The sequence below is a fragment of the Lepidochelys olivacea genome, assembly GCF_965140295.1.
Source record: "Lepidochelys olivacea isolate rLepOli2 genome assembly, chromosome: 2".
Lineage (NCBI taxonomy): Eukaryota > Metazoa > Chordata > Testudines > Cheloniidae > Lepidochelys > Lepidochelys olivacea.
In genome coordinates, this window is record NC_140412.1 from 102,064,252 (window position 1) to 102,080,000 (window position 15,749).

General features: G+C 45.6%; 1 long non-coding RNA gene across 1 annotated transcript in view; it reads left to right on the forward strand.

Moving 5' to 3' along the window:
• The first annotated feature begins 3,119 nt into the window (after positions 1–3,119).
• The window catches only part of LOC311516453, a 40,820-nt gene continuing 28,190 nt past the window's right edge, over positions 3,120–15,749 (forward strand). The window contains exon 1 of the long non-coding RNA XR_014710418.1: positions 3,120–3,181. This is a non-coding gene — a long non-coding RNA (uncharacterized lncRNA). The remainder of the gene's footprint in view (positions 3,182–15,749) is intronic.

Consider the following 15,749-nt stretch of genomic DNA (forward strand, 5'->3'; position numbering starts at 1 on the left):
CCCTATATGTTTGTGTTATTTGTTTATATTCATCCTTTGTAATTTGACCTAGTTTCTACTTTTGGTAAGACTATTTTTTTAGTTTCAGATCATTGAAGAGCTCCTGGTTAAGCCAGGGTGGTCTCTTGCCATACTTCCTATCTTTCCTACGCAGTGGGATAGTTTGCTCTTGTGCCCTTAATAATGCTCTTTGAAAAACTGCCAACTCTCTGAAGGAACTGTGGCAGCCCTTCCCCCATAGAGTTGCATACAATCCCTGGCCCACAATAATCCATAAAACATTCATAAACTTAATACAATATGTTTTCCAAAGATACTGCTTGTGGGTGCAATATATGTAACAGTAAGGTTGGTGGCTTAAGAAGATATGACACCCATTGTACATGTTTTCTTAGGCTCCCTTCTTCAGTTGTCGCCCAAGCACTGAATTCAGTGGGATCAGGTCAAAGGAAGTGTTTCTATCGTTCATTTTAAAAGTATGGATTACAAGCTATAACATGACATTTTAAGTCATCAGCACATTAGCTTAAATAATTATGTTTTCCAGTTAGAGAAGGTTTTGTTTTAACTAAGTAAATTAATAACAACCTTAATGCAATTTAATAAATGTAATGAGAAATGCTTGTTTGCTGTTTTTTTGTAATTCACGTGTCACATTAGTACATAAAATGGGCTATTCTTTTTGCCTCATGGATGTGGTTGGTGACAGGCCAGCATTCTGCTAGGATAGTGTTTGTTGGCTAGATTTCTATGCTGTGTCCTAAATATATGCAAATATTATGCAAACCAAACACCTACAGAAAATATATTTTGAAACAGCATGTTTATCATCACCATGGACAAGATGATGATGGGATCCTTCTTATGTTTATTTGAGTCTGATTATGTTTACAGGAAAACTCTCTTTTACCCACTCAGTAGTTCCGCATTGGTTATTCTTCCCTAAGTTATGGATTGTCGACTCTGGGTGCACTGACTTGCTTCGCTGTCCAGCTCCAGGTCCAAAAAAGGACAAATTCTCTTCTGTAAAAAGGGTGTAACTCTATTCTCTTCAGTGGTGCTGTGCCAATTAGCCCCAGAAGAAAATTTGGCCCATGGTGACCGGTGATTAGTGGGAGCAAGACCATCGCTACACCTCAAGGAAGTCCAGCATGCACTTCCTTCCCTGGCAGGCTACCTCTGCAGGTTGGAAGGAAGCTTATGGTCTGCTTATTCCTTGCTCCCTTTGGTGTGGATATGGGCACACTAGCCCTGTGAAGTATTTGCTCTCAGGTGAGCATGAATGTGCCAACATTGAACTTGCGGTGGCAAGCCACAATCTGGCCCATTCTGAAGGTCTTCCATTTATATCACTGGGAGCCCAGAGTGCAGAATGACTACTGAATATGCAATAGAGACTCATGTTGTGGAGATATCTATGGAGTGGATCAGTGTGCAGCTTGTATAGAGATTGGATTAAAAGGGTGTGGTCCCCAGTTGTCAAAAGTGGCACTGTTTGGTTGGTTTCTTTGGGAGAGCAGTAATCTTACTTTTTAAAAAAAATTACAGGTTACCCCCACATGGAGTTTGCTGGCTTCTGGGACTCAGAACTGAGCTCTAGGTTTTCCTACCCTTTGGACTACAACAATGATGGCTACCAGAGCTCTCTGACTCCATTCCCCAGCATCCTTTGAGTTAAGGGTGGGGACAGACTGGACTAGAAACTCCTGATTATACCAATAGGGAGGCTTCTGCATGGGGTGATCAGGACAAGCAGTTTGCTGGACCAGTGATGAGCCAGGGCTGCCAGCCCCCTTAGTGGGAGGGGACAACCTGACTCAGAGACAAAGGGTATGTTTACCCTGCAATAAAAGATTAGTGGTACTGAGTCTCAGGACCCACCTCAACTGACTGGGGTCACAGGGCTCAGTCTGGGTGCCTTAAAATTGCAGTATAGACATTCGGTTCGGGCATGGGATGAAGTCTGGGTGCTGAGACGCACTCACTCATGGAATTTCAGAGCCTGGGATCCAACCTGAGCCAGCACATCTGCGCTGCTATTTTTAGCCCTGCAGCCACAGCCCCACTAGCCTGAGTCAGTTGACCCAGGCTAGCTGAGGCTGGGCCACAGGTCCTTTATTGCAGTGTAGACATACCCCAGAAAAACTGAATTTAGTTTCAGTTTTGAGTTTAGGAGAGACTTGGGACTAGGAGCTGAAGCAGAACAGTTTAGGGAGTCTCTGATTAACTCCTGCTCCCCACAAATAGAGTCTTTGAACTGCTGTAGGATCTAGTGCATGGGGCAGGCAGTTGCAAGTTGTGGAGACCAGCACCCAGAGTGGCAGAGATCCACCCCAGTGCCAGCTATTGAGACCCAGCTATTGAGATCTTCACAGGACTGCAGACCAAGGAGCTAGGAGAGAACCCTGCCCCATCCAGGAGCAAAGACACAGGAAGGGGACCTTTTTTGTTTTAGCTGGCCAGCATTCACAGTGCAGCAGTGCTCATCTGCAGACTCATTCTCACCGTACCATCTGCCTGGGAAGGTGCCAGGCAGGGACCTGGGGGCTGAGAAGAACTGTGAGTGTTGGGGAATTGGCTGGTTTGTTGATGTGTTAGTAGTCACTAGTGAGCCCTAGTAACCAATGTTCCCTCTAATTTTTTGCATCCATGTGCGGAATAAATTTTGTTATGTGTGCCAGTATCGAGGTAATGTGTGGATGTGTGCCACCAGGAGAAACAAAAAAACCGAGATATAATATATATTTTTAAAAAGTTGCCATAGGGATAATTACTCTTGCCAGGACAGGTTAGAACTCACTACTCAAAGAATTAAAGTTAAGTGTAAGAGAGAAATAAAAATTATGAAATGCATAGACCAGTCAAAACACTAAAATAACGCACTTTGAAATAATAAAATTACAGCAAATATATGTGCATTGCAGCAAGTACCAAGAAGTAACAACAACAACACAAGTATGTGTTGGGAGGTGAGTGTGAAAGACTGTGTGTGTGTGTGTGCTGGCTGCTGGCAAAGTTTATGAGAGACAGTGGGCTGTCTCTTTAAGGCACTCTCTCACCAGAAGGCTCAGTCAGACCGCAGCAGCTCTCCTGAGCCCTGTCCCTTCTCCCCAGCTCTGCAGAGATGGGCTCAGGAGCAGGAGAGCTGCTGTGGTCTGAAGTCTGAATAAGCCTTCTGGTGGTGAGTGAGCGCCTTAAAGAGACAACGCATGGTCTCTCAGACACTTCCCCAGCAGCCAACACACACACACACACTGTCTCTCTCTCTCTCTCTCTCACACACACACACACACACACACACACACACACACACATACACACTCTCTCTGTCTCTCCCCCTCCCCCTACTTCCACCCTGCCATGTGCAGAGTTGGGGAGGAGGGACAGGGCTCAGGAGAGCTGCTGCGGTCTGACTGAGCCTTCTGGTGAGAGAGTGCTGCGCTGCTCCTACCCTCTGCCTTGGACCCCCTGGCCAGCGGCTCCCGGGACCCTCCAGTTTGCTGTGCAGAGTGGGGGGAAGCAGGGGAAGGGGGACACCCTGCCATCAGCACCCTCTCCCCCCACGCAGCCGGATGTGCACGGCTCTGCTAATGATTCACTCCTGGGCGGCTGCACGAGCGTGCAGCTTTGGGGGAACACAGGCCCTCACCCTTTCCTTCCCCAGATCCTATTCTCCTGCTTCCAATAAAGTTCCCTTTTCTTATATTGTTATTTTGGGGTGTGTCACTTCTTTGCTGGGGTTTGTGCTGTTGAGCTTTATTGGTTCTTGTGTCCTGGGTTTTATAATCTTTGCCAGCAGTGGTAGCATTATTCATTTTCCTAAGGAATAGCACCCTTTGTATCTTGGGCACCTTGGGTGGAGGCACCAGGCATCACAAAAAAAAAACCAGGACCCAATCCCTGGAAAGGGAGGGGAGAAGCCACTTTAAGTAGCAAGAAACAGGGAGTAGGCTTGAGTGCCACCTCAGGGAAAGAGCTACTTAAATTCAAAATGGGATACTCTGAGGCCCTGATTTAGGAAACCACATAAGCATGTGCCTCAGTCCATCCCTATTCAGGAAAGCAATTAAGCACATGCTTAAAGTTAAGCAAATGCGTAAGTACCTTTCCTGAATAGGGAGTCTTTCTTGAAGTGAGGCTCTTAAGCTGTAGTGGATGTATTCACAATAGGTAGAGTTCTGCCAGCTTTTGTGAATATTAATTCTGCATTGTAAATGTTCTAATCTTTGTACAGAGTAAGAAAAACTACTTTCTAGTATTACCTCCAGTTTTGCACCCATATCTTCAATCTCCCTTAAAAGACTTAAAAGTGGCAATTCTTCAACAAAAAAACTTCAAAAACAGACTCCAACATGAAACTGCAGAACTGGAATTAATTTGCCAACTGGACACCATCAAATTAGGCCTGAATAAAGACTGGGAGTGGATGGGTCATTACAAAAACTAATTTCCCCATACTAATTTCCCACTACTGTTACTCACACCTTCTTGCCAACTGTTTGAAATGGGCCACCCTTATTACCACTACAAAAGTGATTTTTCCTACCTTGGTATTCTACTGTTCATTGAATTGTCGCGTTAGACTCACTCCCCACTTGGTAAGGCTTCTCCCATCTTTTCATGTACTATGTAATATATCTGCTACTGTATTTTCCACTCCGTGCATCTGATGAAGTGGGTTCTAGCTCATGAAAGCTTATGCCCAAATAAATTTGTTAGTTTCTAAGGTGCCACAAGGACTCCTCATTGTTTTTTCATGAGCAGTTGACATTCAAAATCTGAGCTGTTTTGATAGGGCACCTACATCACATATGTGTCTTCTCCATTGCAAGAGCATATCTCTTAGAACAACGTTCCCAGTTCAAATATTTGTTGCTTTCCATGAATATTCTCCAGTATTTGGCTAAAATTCACTATTTAGAAGAAACCCACTTACTTTTGTCTTGTCTATGCAATATATATTAGCTACATAACATTTAAGTTCAGTGTCATTTTTAATCTCTAAGAACTACATAATATACACCTAGGCACTATGTGCCAATCTGTACAGACCCTTGCAAAGAAACAAGTTTTTGAATGCACCAAAGAGTTATTAGTGTGCTTTTTTTATACAATTACAGTGCAGCTGTATAAATCTGTTCTCCTGAACAAAGCATTTTATATGCTAGAGGTTGGCATGTGTTAGAAAAATACAAATAAAAAATAAAAGAGATTCATGTATTTGGAGCTGTGAATCTTTATGTTAAAGTGGTCTTAATGTGAAGGACAGTTTTGTGTAGATGGGTGGGACTGTGATCGCCTGTATGGGAAAAACCTGTGATATAGCAGTTTTGAAAACTGAAGTTAAAAAGATAATATTTTCTTGAAATGCAAAACAATAACTTTATGATGAAACATAGACTGAGTTCAGCTGCCACACAGCCAAGGCAAAACCTGAATCCTCTTGCAATCTTAGTTTTATGTCCAATCTGTCTTTTAAAGTGTGTAGACGAGACAGAAAGGGAACTAAGATAGTTAGATAAAACTACAAATATAGAATGATGTGAAGTCCAAATTCACTCCCACTAAAATTGCACTTTGCTGCACCTGCCTTTCTTCATGTTTCTGCTGAGGGAGGGCAACTGTAATCCCACCATGGGTTTCATAAGTGTCTGGCCAGCAGAAGCTGCCTTAGATATGTGCTGGATCAGTACATCCTCTGTCTGTCCTAGCCATGCCACCCTCCCGGTAAGCAAACCCCACTTCCGGGGCAGCACTGGCTGAAGGAGACCTCATGTTGGAGGGGAGGTTTTGGGGAACCTGGAACCAATACAAATCCCTCTAGGCACACTTTCTGCTGAAAGGCTCTGGACTGGCTTGTGTAAATGCATAACCTGGGTGAATTTGGCCACAAATTCCTTTTCTTTCACTAATTTCAAATAGAGAATTTGAGATTTTTAAGTGGCCAGTGTCCTACTCAGAATAATTATCCTGTTACAAACCTGACCTGAAGAGCCTATTATCTATGGCATCAATGGAGAAAAAAGATAATGATTACTTCTAGTAAATTCCTAAATTACATTTTTGAAAATGCATAAAGTACAACTAAAAAAAATGTAAAGAGCAATTCTGGATGCAGAAATGCTATCTAGTGGTGATGAGTGTATTACAAGAACTTAAAATGGAATAGAACGTATAGGATCATGGCATGGAGAAGGGCTGGTTTCAGAATATAACTTCCCTTACACAAGAGAAACAGCGTCAAGTATTTTCTTTAGTTCTTTTAAACATTTTTGGTCGCAAATTAGATTTAGTCACAAAAATCCTAAAAATATATATAAGGGTGATGACGTGGGGAAGGAATTTTTTAAATTTCATTTGGGAATAGCAGAACTCATAAGCACTCTGTCTGTCTCCCTGTCTGATGGCCTGTGTTCTTCATGACACTCTTGAGGCTGTACTGTTATGCACATAATTCCTCTCTGGTCCTGTCCTGTGTGCAGCATGTGGACTGCTCTACAAGGGGAGGTGGGGGGGAACCTCACTTGGCTGGCAGTCAGAGCAGCCGGAGCAAATGCAGATGCTGCTATTTACACTATTTTCACATTCTGAAGAACAAAGAGCAGGAGGCTGCCAACAAAGCTTAGAGGCTAAGCCTTTGCACTACACAGTAGGCTCAGCCTATCAAAGCCTGCAGAAATATGCAGTGCACCACTCCATGAAATCCTGTGTCTCTGTTTGGTGGAAATGCAGTCAAGAGCACCTACTGCTGGGGGGTGGGGGGGAGAGGGGGAGGAATCATTGCTCATGAGTTCCAGTCTTCCAAATTTCAGGGGTGCAATGCTGAATGATCTACTTGTATCTCACATTAATGATAGGATAACGAGTGCCAGTCTGAGGGCAGACTGACCCTTATCATCCCTGGCAGCAGTGGAACCTGGAACTGGATGCACATATCCCTTTTAATCTTAGCAAGGGATGAGTCTAGACACTGATGCTCACATGAGGAAGTATGGGCTTATGATTAAAGTGCCTGGAAGAACTGTATTTGATCCCTGGCTCTGTTGCTGACTTCCTGCGTGACCTTTCTCAGGTAATGTAGCCTAAGATTTTTTCAGAGGTTTGCAAGAGAGTTAGGTGCCCAATCCTTACTGAATTTCTGTGCGACTTGGCGGTGCACTCTCTCTCTGTCTCTCAGGTACCTTTTGAGAATCACCTCTCTCTAACTCAGTTTCCCCAGCTAGAAAATGAAGATGTGATAATGATACTAATACTTTTTCTGTTTTGTCTACTTGGAGTACAAATCTTCAGTGGGGGGAATGTCTCTGACTGCAGTATATGTTTACACGGTGTATAGCACAATGGGGCCCTAAGTGGGTTGGAGTCTCTAGGCACTACAAGAAATAATAAGAGCAGCTTCTATGCATGAAGACTTATTTTTATGCACTCTAGCTACAATATCTAATTACTCATACAAAGACACCCATCATTGTGGTAGCAGAGGGGTCAGACAATCTGAATCCCAATTTTCCCAAAGGTTCAGGGTATTTGGATTCGGGGAAGAGGTAGTTCTGGGTCCATCTCTAATCAGATGTGTTCAGTTTCTATCTGGACTGTTTTGCTTTGGCCCATTATAAAGATAGGGATCTCATGTATCAGGATCTAAGTTCAGATTTTGAACCCTGAAAACCTGGATAGGGTGTTTCGGGCCACCCTCTTTTAGCATTAGAAGTCTTTTGCAAATAAATGATCTGGGCACAGCTCTAGATGTCCCTCGCCAAGAGAGTGCTCAGATTTGAGTTTTGTTGCACACTCATTTTTAACAGCAGCTGATCTGCCCAACCTCACTCTGATTGGTTGGGTTGGGTTGGGTTGCCAGTGCACAGTCATAGAAGATAACTCTGTAATGTTAGCCTATTGTGAATTTTTAACTAATCTCAATCTCTCTGTGTGGGTTTGGGATTTTCCCATCTGTAATGTTCCTGTGTACCATGTGGTCCCCTGGGAGGGATTGGCACAGGCTGATCAAGGGCAGGAACAAATGTCATTTCAATCTCAGATCCTCCTGGGTCGAAGGAGGATTCAGAATACCATGAAGGAAAGAGCATCTCAGAGGAGTGCCATATGTTGGATAGAATTTAAGAGAAACTACCTGACCTGAAGAAGAGCTCTGTGTAGCTCTTTCACCCACAGAAGTTGGTCCAATAAAATATATTACCCCATCCATCTGGCTCAAAGTACCTTAGGCTCCATGGTGGGTGGGCACAGAAATGCACTTTAGGTTGTTCTATGTAATTTAGATGAATAAACAGAGTGTCTTTTCCATTACAGTATTTGCCTGACACTAGCTCAGACTTCACTAGCAAACACTCCACAGGCTAAACCTGGATTTGTGTTCCCATGTGGAATGAATATTGGTTATGCCTCTAGGGGTCCCCTTTGGTTTTACCTTAATAAAAGGCAGAAATCTTAAGATTTGATGTAAAGCATATATCCCAAATGGACAGAAACAAGGGCCTTTGGACCACACACCTTGTATAGTTTGCTAGTTTTGTGCAAAATACGACCATAACAGAACTGCAGCATTTTACACTGAATTTGAACAGGTGTTACTAACTGCACAAGGTCCAAGATGATATAGAATTGGGTGCTTTGTCTGGAACTCTCTAAGTCATGTTGGTTTAACTAGTTTTGCAGCGTCTGCTTTCAAGAAAAGGATGAGAAGAAAGGAACTGATCGATTTAAATCACAAATTCTAATAATGATGGTTTACATTTATATACTACCTTTCCTGATAGGATCTTAAAGCACTTAATTAGGGTATATCTACACTATGAAATTAGGTCAAATTTATAGAAGTCGAATTTTTAGAAAGCGATTTTATACAGTTGATTGTGTGTGTCCCCACTTAAAACCATTAAGTCCATTAAGTTGGTGGAGTACGTCCACAGTACCGAGGCTAGCGTCGACTTCTGGAGCGTTGCACTGTGGGTAGCTATCCCACAGTTCCCGCCATCTCTGCCGCCCATTGGAATTCTGGGTTGAGATCGAAATGCCTGATGGGGCAAAAAAATTGTTGTGGGTGGTTCTGGGTATATGTCGTCAGGCCCCCATTCCTTCCCCCCCTCCCTCCGTGAAAGCAACGGTAGACAATCATTTTGCGCCCTTTTTCATGGGTTACCTGTCCAGATCCCATACCACGGCAAGCATGGAGCCCGCTCAGCTAACCATCACCGTATGTCTCCTGGGTGCTGGCAGACGTGGGACTGCATTGCTACACAGCAACAGCTCATTGCCTTGTGGCAGCAGACAGTGAAGTATGACTGGTAGCTGTCCTCGTCGTCTCCTGGGTGCTCTGGCCAGCCTTGGTCAGGTCGGTCGGGGCACCTGGGCAGACATGGGTGCTCCTGGCAGATCTCAGTAAAGTCTGTCAGGGGCACCTGCACATAAATGGGAGTTACCCAGTCATTCTCTTCTTTAAGTTTTGTCTAATGGAGATTCAGTCCTGCCTGGAATATTGACAGAGAAATAGCTCTCCCAGCCAGCAGCACCGTCTGCTGCCAGCCTACCCCTCCCTCCATGAAAGCAATGGGCAACAAGCATTTTGTACCTTTTTCCATGCGGGCGCCATATTGCTGTCAGCATTGTCATCCACCCGCCGCTTCTGCTGCCACTCTGCTCTCCTGCTCATGCCATACCACAGCAAGCAGGGAGCCTGCTCAGATCACCACAGCAGTTGTGACCGCTCTAAACACCACGCGCATTATCATGCAGTATATGCAGAACCAGAACCTGCAAAAGCAGGTGAGGAGGCGATGACAGTGCAGTGAGCAGAGTGATGAGGACATGGATACAGACTTCTCTCAAAGTGTGGGCCCCAGCAGTTTGGCCATCCTGGTGGCAATGAGGCAGGCTCATGCCATGGAACGCTGATTCTGGGCCCGGGAAACAAGCACAGATTGGTGGGACTGCATAGTGTTGCAGGTCTGGGACAATTCCCAATGGCTGCAAAACTTTTGTATGCATAAGGGCACTTTCATGGAACTTTGTGACTTGCTTTCCCCTGCCCTGAAGCATCAGAATACCAAGATGAGAGCAGCCCTCACAGTTCACAAGCAAGTGGCAATAGCCCTGTGGAAGCTTGCAACGCCAGACAGCTACCAGTCAGTTGGGAATCAATTTGGAGTGAGCAAATCTACTGTGGGGGCTGCTGTGATGCAAGTAGACAACGTGATCTCTGAGCTGCTGCTATCGAGGGTAGTGACTCTGGGAAATGTGCAGGTCATAGTGGATGGCTTTGCTGCAAAGGGATTCCATAACTGTGGTGGGGTGAGAGACCGAATGCATATCCCTATCTTGGGACCAGACCACCAAGGCAGGCAGTACATAAACTGAAAGGAGTACTTTTCAATCATGCTGCAAGCACTGGTGGATCACAAGGGACGTTTCACCAACATCAACGTGGGATGGCTGGGAAAGGTACATGACGCTCGCATCTTTAGGAACTCTGGTCTGTGGGAATGGCTGCAGCAAGGGACTTACTTTCCAGACCAGAAAACAACCACTGGGGATGTTGAAATGCCTATAGTTATCCTTGGGGATCCAGCCTACCCCTTAATGCCATGGCGCATGAAGCCATACACAGGCACCCTGGACAGTAGTCAGGAGCTGTCCAACTATAGGCTGAGCAAGTGCAGAACGGTGGTTGAATGTGCATTTGGACGTTTAAAAGCGCGCTGGCGCAGTTTACTGACTCGGTTAGACCTCAGCGAAACCAATATTCCCATCGTTATTACTGCTTGCTGTGTGCTCCACAATCTCTGTGAGAGTAAGGGGGAGACGTTTATGGTGGAGTGGGCGGTTGAGACAAATTGCCTGGCCGCTGATTACATGCAGCCAGACACCAGGGCAGTTAGAAAAGCACAGCAGGGTATACTGCGTTTCAGAGAAGCTTTGAAAACCAGTTTCATGACTGGCCAGGCTATGGTGTGAAAGTTCTGTTTGTTTCTTGATGAAAACCCGCCCCCCTTGGTTCACTCTACTTCTCTGTAAGCCAACTGCCCTTTGATCACCACTTGCAAAGGCAATAAAGTCATTGTTGTTTCAAATTCATGCATTCTTTATTAATTTGTCACACAAATGGGAGGATAACTGCCAAGGTAGCCCGGGAGTGGTGGGGGAAGAGGGAAGTACTGGGTGGGGTGAGGGAGGAGGGGAGGACGGAAGGACAAGGCCACACTGCACTTCAAAACTTACTGAATGCCAGCTTTCTGTTGCTCGGGTAGTCCTCTGGAGTGGAGTGGTTGGGTGGCCAGAGGCCCCTCCACTGCGTTCTTGGGCGTCTGGGTACGGAGGCTATGGAACTTGGGAAGAAGGGCGGTTGGTTACAAAGGGGCTGCAGCAGCGGTCTGTGCTCCTGTTGCCTTTCCTGCACCTCAGCCATACACCGGAGCATATCAGTTTGATCCTCCAGTAGCTTCAGCATTGCATCCTGCCTCCTCTCACCACACTGATGCTATCCCTCCTCTCGCTCGTCCCTCCTGTCCGCTCGCTCGTTCCTCCTGTCCTCGCATTCATTTTGTGCTTTCCTGGACTCTGACATTGTCTCCCTCAATGCATTGTGCTGGGCTCTTTCAGCATGGGATGCCTGCATGAGCTCAGAGAACATTTCATCACGAGTGCGGTTTTTTTGGCTTTGGGACGGAGATGATAGGGGGAGCATTGAAACATTTGCAGTTGCGGGAGGGAAAAAAGACAGATTAGTCTTTAAAAAGAGATATTTTAGAGAACAATGGGTAGACTCTTTGATGGTGAACCAACCTGTTAACATTACATAGCACGTGTGGTTTCTTTACAAGGTCGCATTTTGCCTCTTATATCGAGGGCCTGCCAGTATGGTGTGAGAGATCACACACACAGGGCCGGTGGGCAACAGAATTCGGCTTGCAGGCAGACATGGTAAGCCACAGTCTTTTGGCTTCTTTAACCTTCATAACATGTGGGAATGGTTTCAAACAGCAGCACCCTCATTTCACATACCAAGCACCCGTTGGGTTGGCCCTTTAAAATGGGTTGGCCATTTAAAAGGAGGGGCTGCGGTTTTCAGGTTAACGTGCAGCACAAACCCAACTAACCCTCTCCCCCACACACACACCCAGTTCTGTGGGATGATCGCTTCACCCCTCCCCCCATCACGTGGGTAATAGTGGTGATGATTTCTGTTCAGCCACAGGCAAACAGCCCAGCAGGAATGGCCAACTCTGAATGTCCCCTTAATAAAATTCCCCTATTTCAACCAGGTGACCATGAATGAGATCACTCTCCTGAGGATAACACAGAGAGATAAAGAACGGATGTTGCCTGAATGCCAGCAAACACCAGGACCATACACTGCCATGCTTTGTTATGCAATGATTCCAGACTACATGCTGCTGGCCTGCCGTGGTAAAGTGTCCTACCATGGAGGACAGAATAAGGCTGCCTTCCCCAGAAACCTTTTGCAAAGGCTTTGGGAGTACCTCCAGGAGAGCTTCATTGAGATGTCCCTGGAGGATTTCCGCTCCATTCCCATACACGTTAACAGACTTTTCCAGTAGCTGTACTGGCCGCAAATGCATCCCAAGTCTTTAGGGCAAATTAATCATTAAACATGCTTGCTTTTAAACTGTGTATTATATTTACAAAGGTACACTCACTAGAGGTCACTTCTCCACCTTCTAGGTCTGGGAGCCCGCCTTTGGTGAGTTGGGAGGGTACTAGATCCAGGGTGAGAAACAGTTCCTGGCTGTCATGGAAAACGGTTTCTAGGCTTGCTTGCTGTTCTTCAACCTCCTCCTCTTCATCATCTTCCTCGTCCCCAAAATCTGCATCCCTGTTGCGTGAGAGTCCATTGATGGAATCCACGCACAGGGCTGGGGTAGTTGTAGGGGCACCCCCGAGAATGGCATGCAGCTCATCATAGAAGTGGCATGTCTGGGGCTCTGACCCAGAGTGGCCGTTTGCCTCTCTGGTTTTTTGGTAGACTTGCCTGAGCTCCTTAAGTTTCACGCAGCACTGCTGCAGGTCCCTGTTACAGCCTCTGTCCTTCATGCCCTTGGAGATTTTTTCAAATATTTTGGCATTTCGTCTTTTGGAACGGCGTTCTGATATCACAGATTCGTCTCCCCGTACAGCGATCAGATCCAGTACCTCCCAGTCAGTCCATGCTGGAGCTCTTTTGTGATTCTGGGACTGCATGGTCACCTGTGCTGAAGAGCTCTGCATGGTCACCTGTGCTGATCAGCTCACCACACTGGCCAAACAGGAAATTAAATTCAAAAGTTCGTGGGGCTTTTCCTGTCTACCTAGCCAGTGCATCGGAGTTGAGAGTGCTGTCCAGAGCAGCCACAATGGAGCACTCTGGGATAGCTCCCGGAGGCCAATACCGTCAAACTGCGTCCACACTACCCCAAATTCGACCCAGCGAGGTCGATTTCAGTGCTAATTCACTCATTGGGGAGGAGTACAGAAACCGGTTTTAAGAGCCCTTAAAGTTGGAAAAAATGGCTTCGTTGTGTGGACAGGTGCAAGGCTAAACCGATCTAACGCTGCTAAATCTGACCTAAACTCATAGTGTAGACCAGGGCATAGCAAACACGAATTAATTAAGTGTCACAACACTTGTGAAGCAGGTATTATTGCAGTTATTATATAGGCAATAATAATGAAGTAGAGAGAGGCTAAGTGAAGCTAAGGGGGTCAGTGGGAGAAATTGTTCTGACTTTCTGTCACCCAGTCAAGCCAACGAACCAGGTTTTTTCCCCCCATGCTCACCAAAACAAATTCATTCTTTTAAAAACCTGGAGTGGGCCTCATTCATGTTCTCATTCTCTAAACCAGCAGAAGTGTAGAGAGTTTGGCAGCCATATATTTAGCCCCTGGACCAGGGGTTGTTTAAATTTTAAAATAGTTTTTTCCAAATGACCTGAGAATGGTTTGACAGGCTCAGAAAAGTATCCAGGTCTTTCTTGGCAAGAAGAAAGAGTCCTTTAAAAGGCAAAGAAGGGGAAATTGAGTGGAAGATGGGGCAGGGATGTTGAAGATCTTTCCTTCCTTACTCATGCTTCCCCCCACATACTGGGTGGCCTTGGCATGCAGAGATGTCAACAAGTACACAGAAAGCCCCAAAGCCACACTTCCAAATGATCTGCAAAATATTAAAAACATGTCCTGCTCCAAATTACTAACAAACTAGCACATTTTTGGTCATCTCCCAGATACCCCACCCCTGAGGATGGGCCTCAGTAACTCAGCTGCAAGATGAAAGGGCAGAATGTGAGCTGAGGGAGAAGGAAGGTGAACGGTTTATATTAATAAAGGTACAGCAAGCCTCTCCTATTTTGACAGCGCTCTGACAGTATGTACACTCTCATCTATACACAGGTGCCTGTCGGAGCAGCTACTGTAACCAGGTTGTAAAATATTCAATGACTCACTGTGAATAACCATCTCATTTAGAGCAATAATCTGGTGACAAGACAAACATTGTTAAGTTGTGTCAACTTGTTAGGAAAGACATAAAACAAAAATACCACCAACATCCTAGGGCTAGAGGCAATGTCAATATGTTTTTGGAGGTGAGATGCTGGAGAGGAGTGAGGGAAAGCTCATGCAGCTTAGCATAGGCTTAGTTTGCAGTAGAGGAAGACAGAAAAAGAGATCAGCAGAGGGCCTGGCAGTAAATCAAACAGGTGCTGATCCCTGATGGCCTACTATGGTGCAAGTAGGCTAGTCCTAAAACTTGCAGTGCCCTGCCTGAAGTAAGAGATTGTGGGGGTCCCATCCAGACCCCTCCTCACGTGTGATATGGGCCCCCTTTTCTATGTCTGATACTTCAATTGGCTTTTTCTTGACTGAGCTCACCTCTGCCTTTCCTCCCCCACCCCATCCCCCATCACTGAGTTGGGCTCCAGCTTTCCAGATTCATTTGTTTATTATATTCTGTTGGCTTGGAGAGATGGGAAAGAAGTGATTGAATATGAGTCATTTCAGGGTATTTCTCACTTTTGATATGTGTAAAGGGTGGACACCTGCAGATAGCAAATTTGGTGGTGGGGAAGCCTAAAGATTCAATTATTTGTCAGCTGGACTGGTGCAAGATTGCAATATATAGTATAGAAAAATGCATATATATAGTGATGGATATCTCATCACTATGAGACATGACTGTGTGTGAGGGGATGCATGAGCAATGACCTGGCAAGTGGGAAGGTGAGGCAGCAAGATTTAGTCCAACAGGATGACTCCGTCAGGATGGCTCAGATTGGAAGAGGCCTTGGAGGTTTTTCGCCTTCCTCTGTAGCATGGGGCACGGGTCACTTGCTGGAGAATTCTCTGCTCCTTAAAGTCTTTAAACCACAATTTGAGGACTTCAGTAGCACAGACATGGGTGAGAGGTTTTTTGCAGGAGTGGTGGGTGAAATTCTGTAGCCTGCGTTGTGTAGGAGGTCAGACTAGATGATCATCATGGTCCCTTCTGACCTAAATATCTATGAAACTATGAATCTGTCTGATTTGACTAATTGACATGGGTGGTTCAGGCCTTGCCCCTGTCAGCATTGGGAAACAACTCTGCAATCTACTGCTGCTGACTCATTTATCCAGCAAATGCTAGATAAATGCTCATTTATAGCAAAGGCTTCTGGTATGCTGTCCAGCTGGTACGGCTCACTAGTCTCTGTGTCCCGCTGCAGGGTTGTGCAAAAGCGGTTTAGATGTGCAAGCCCGGCTGC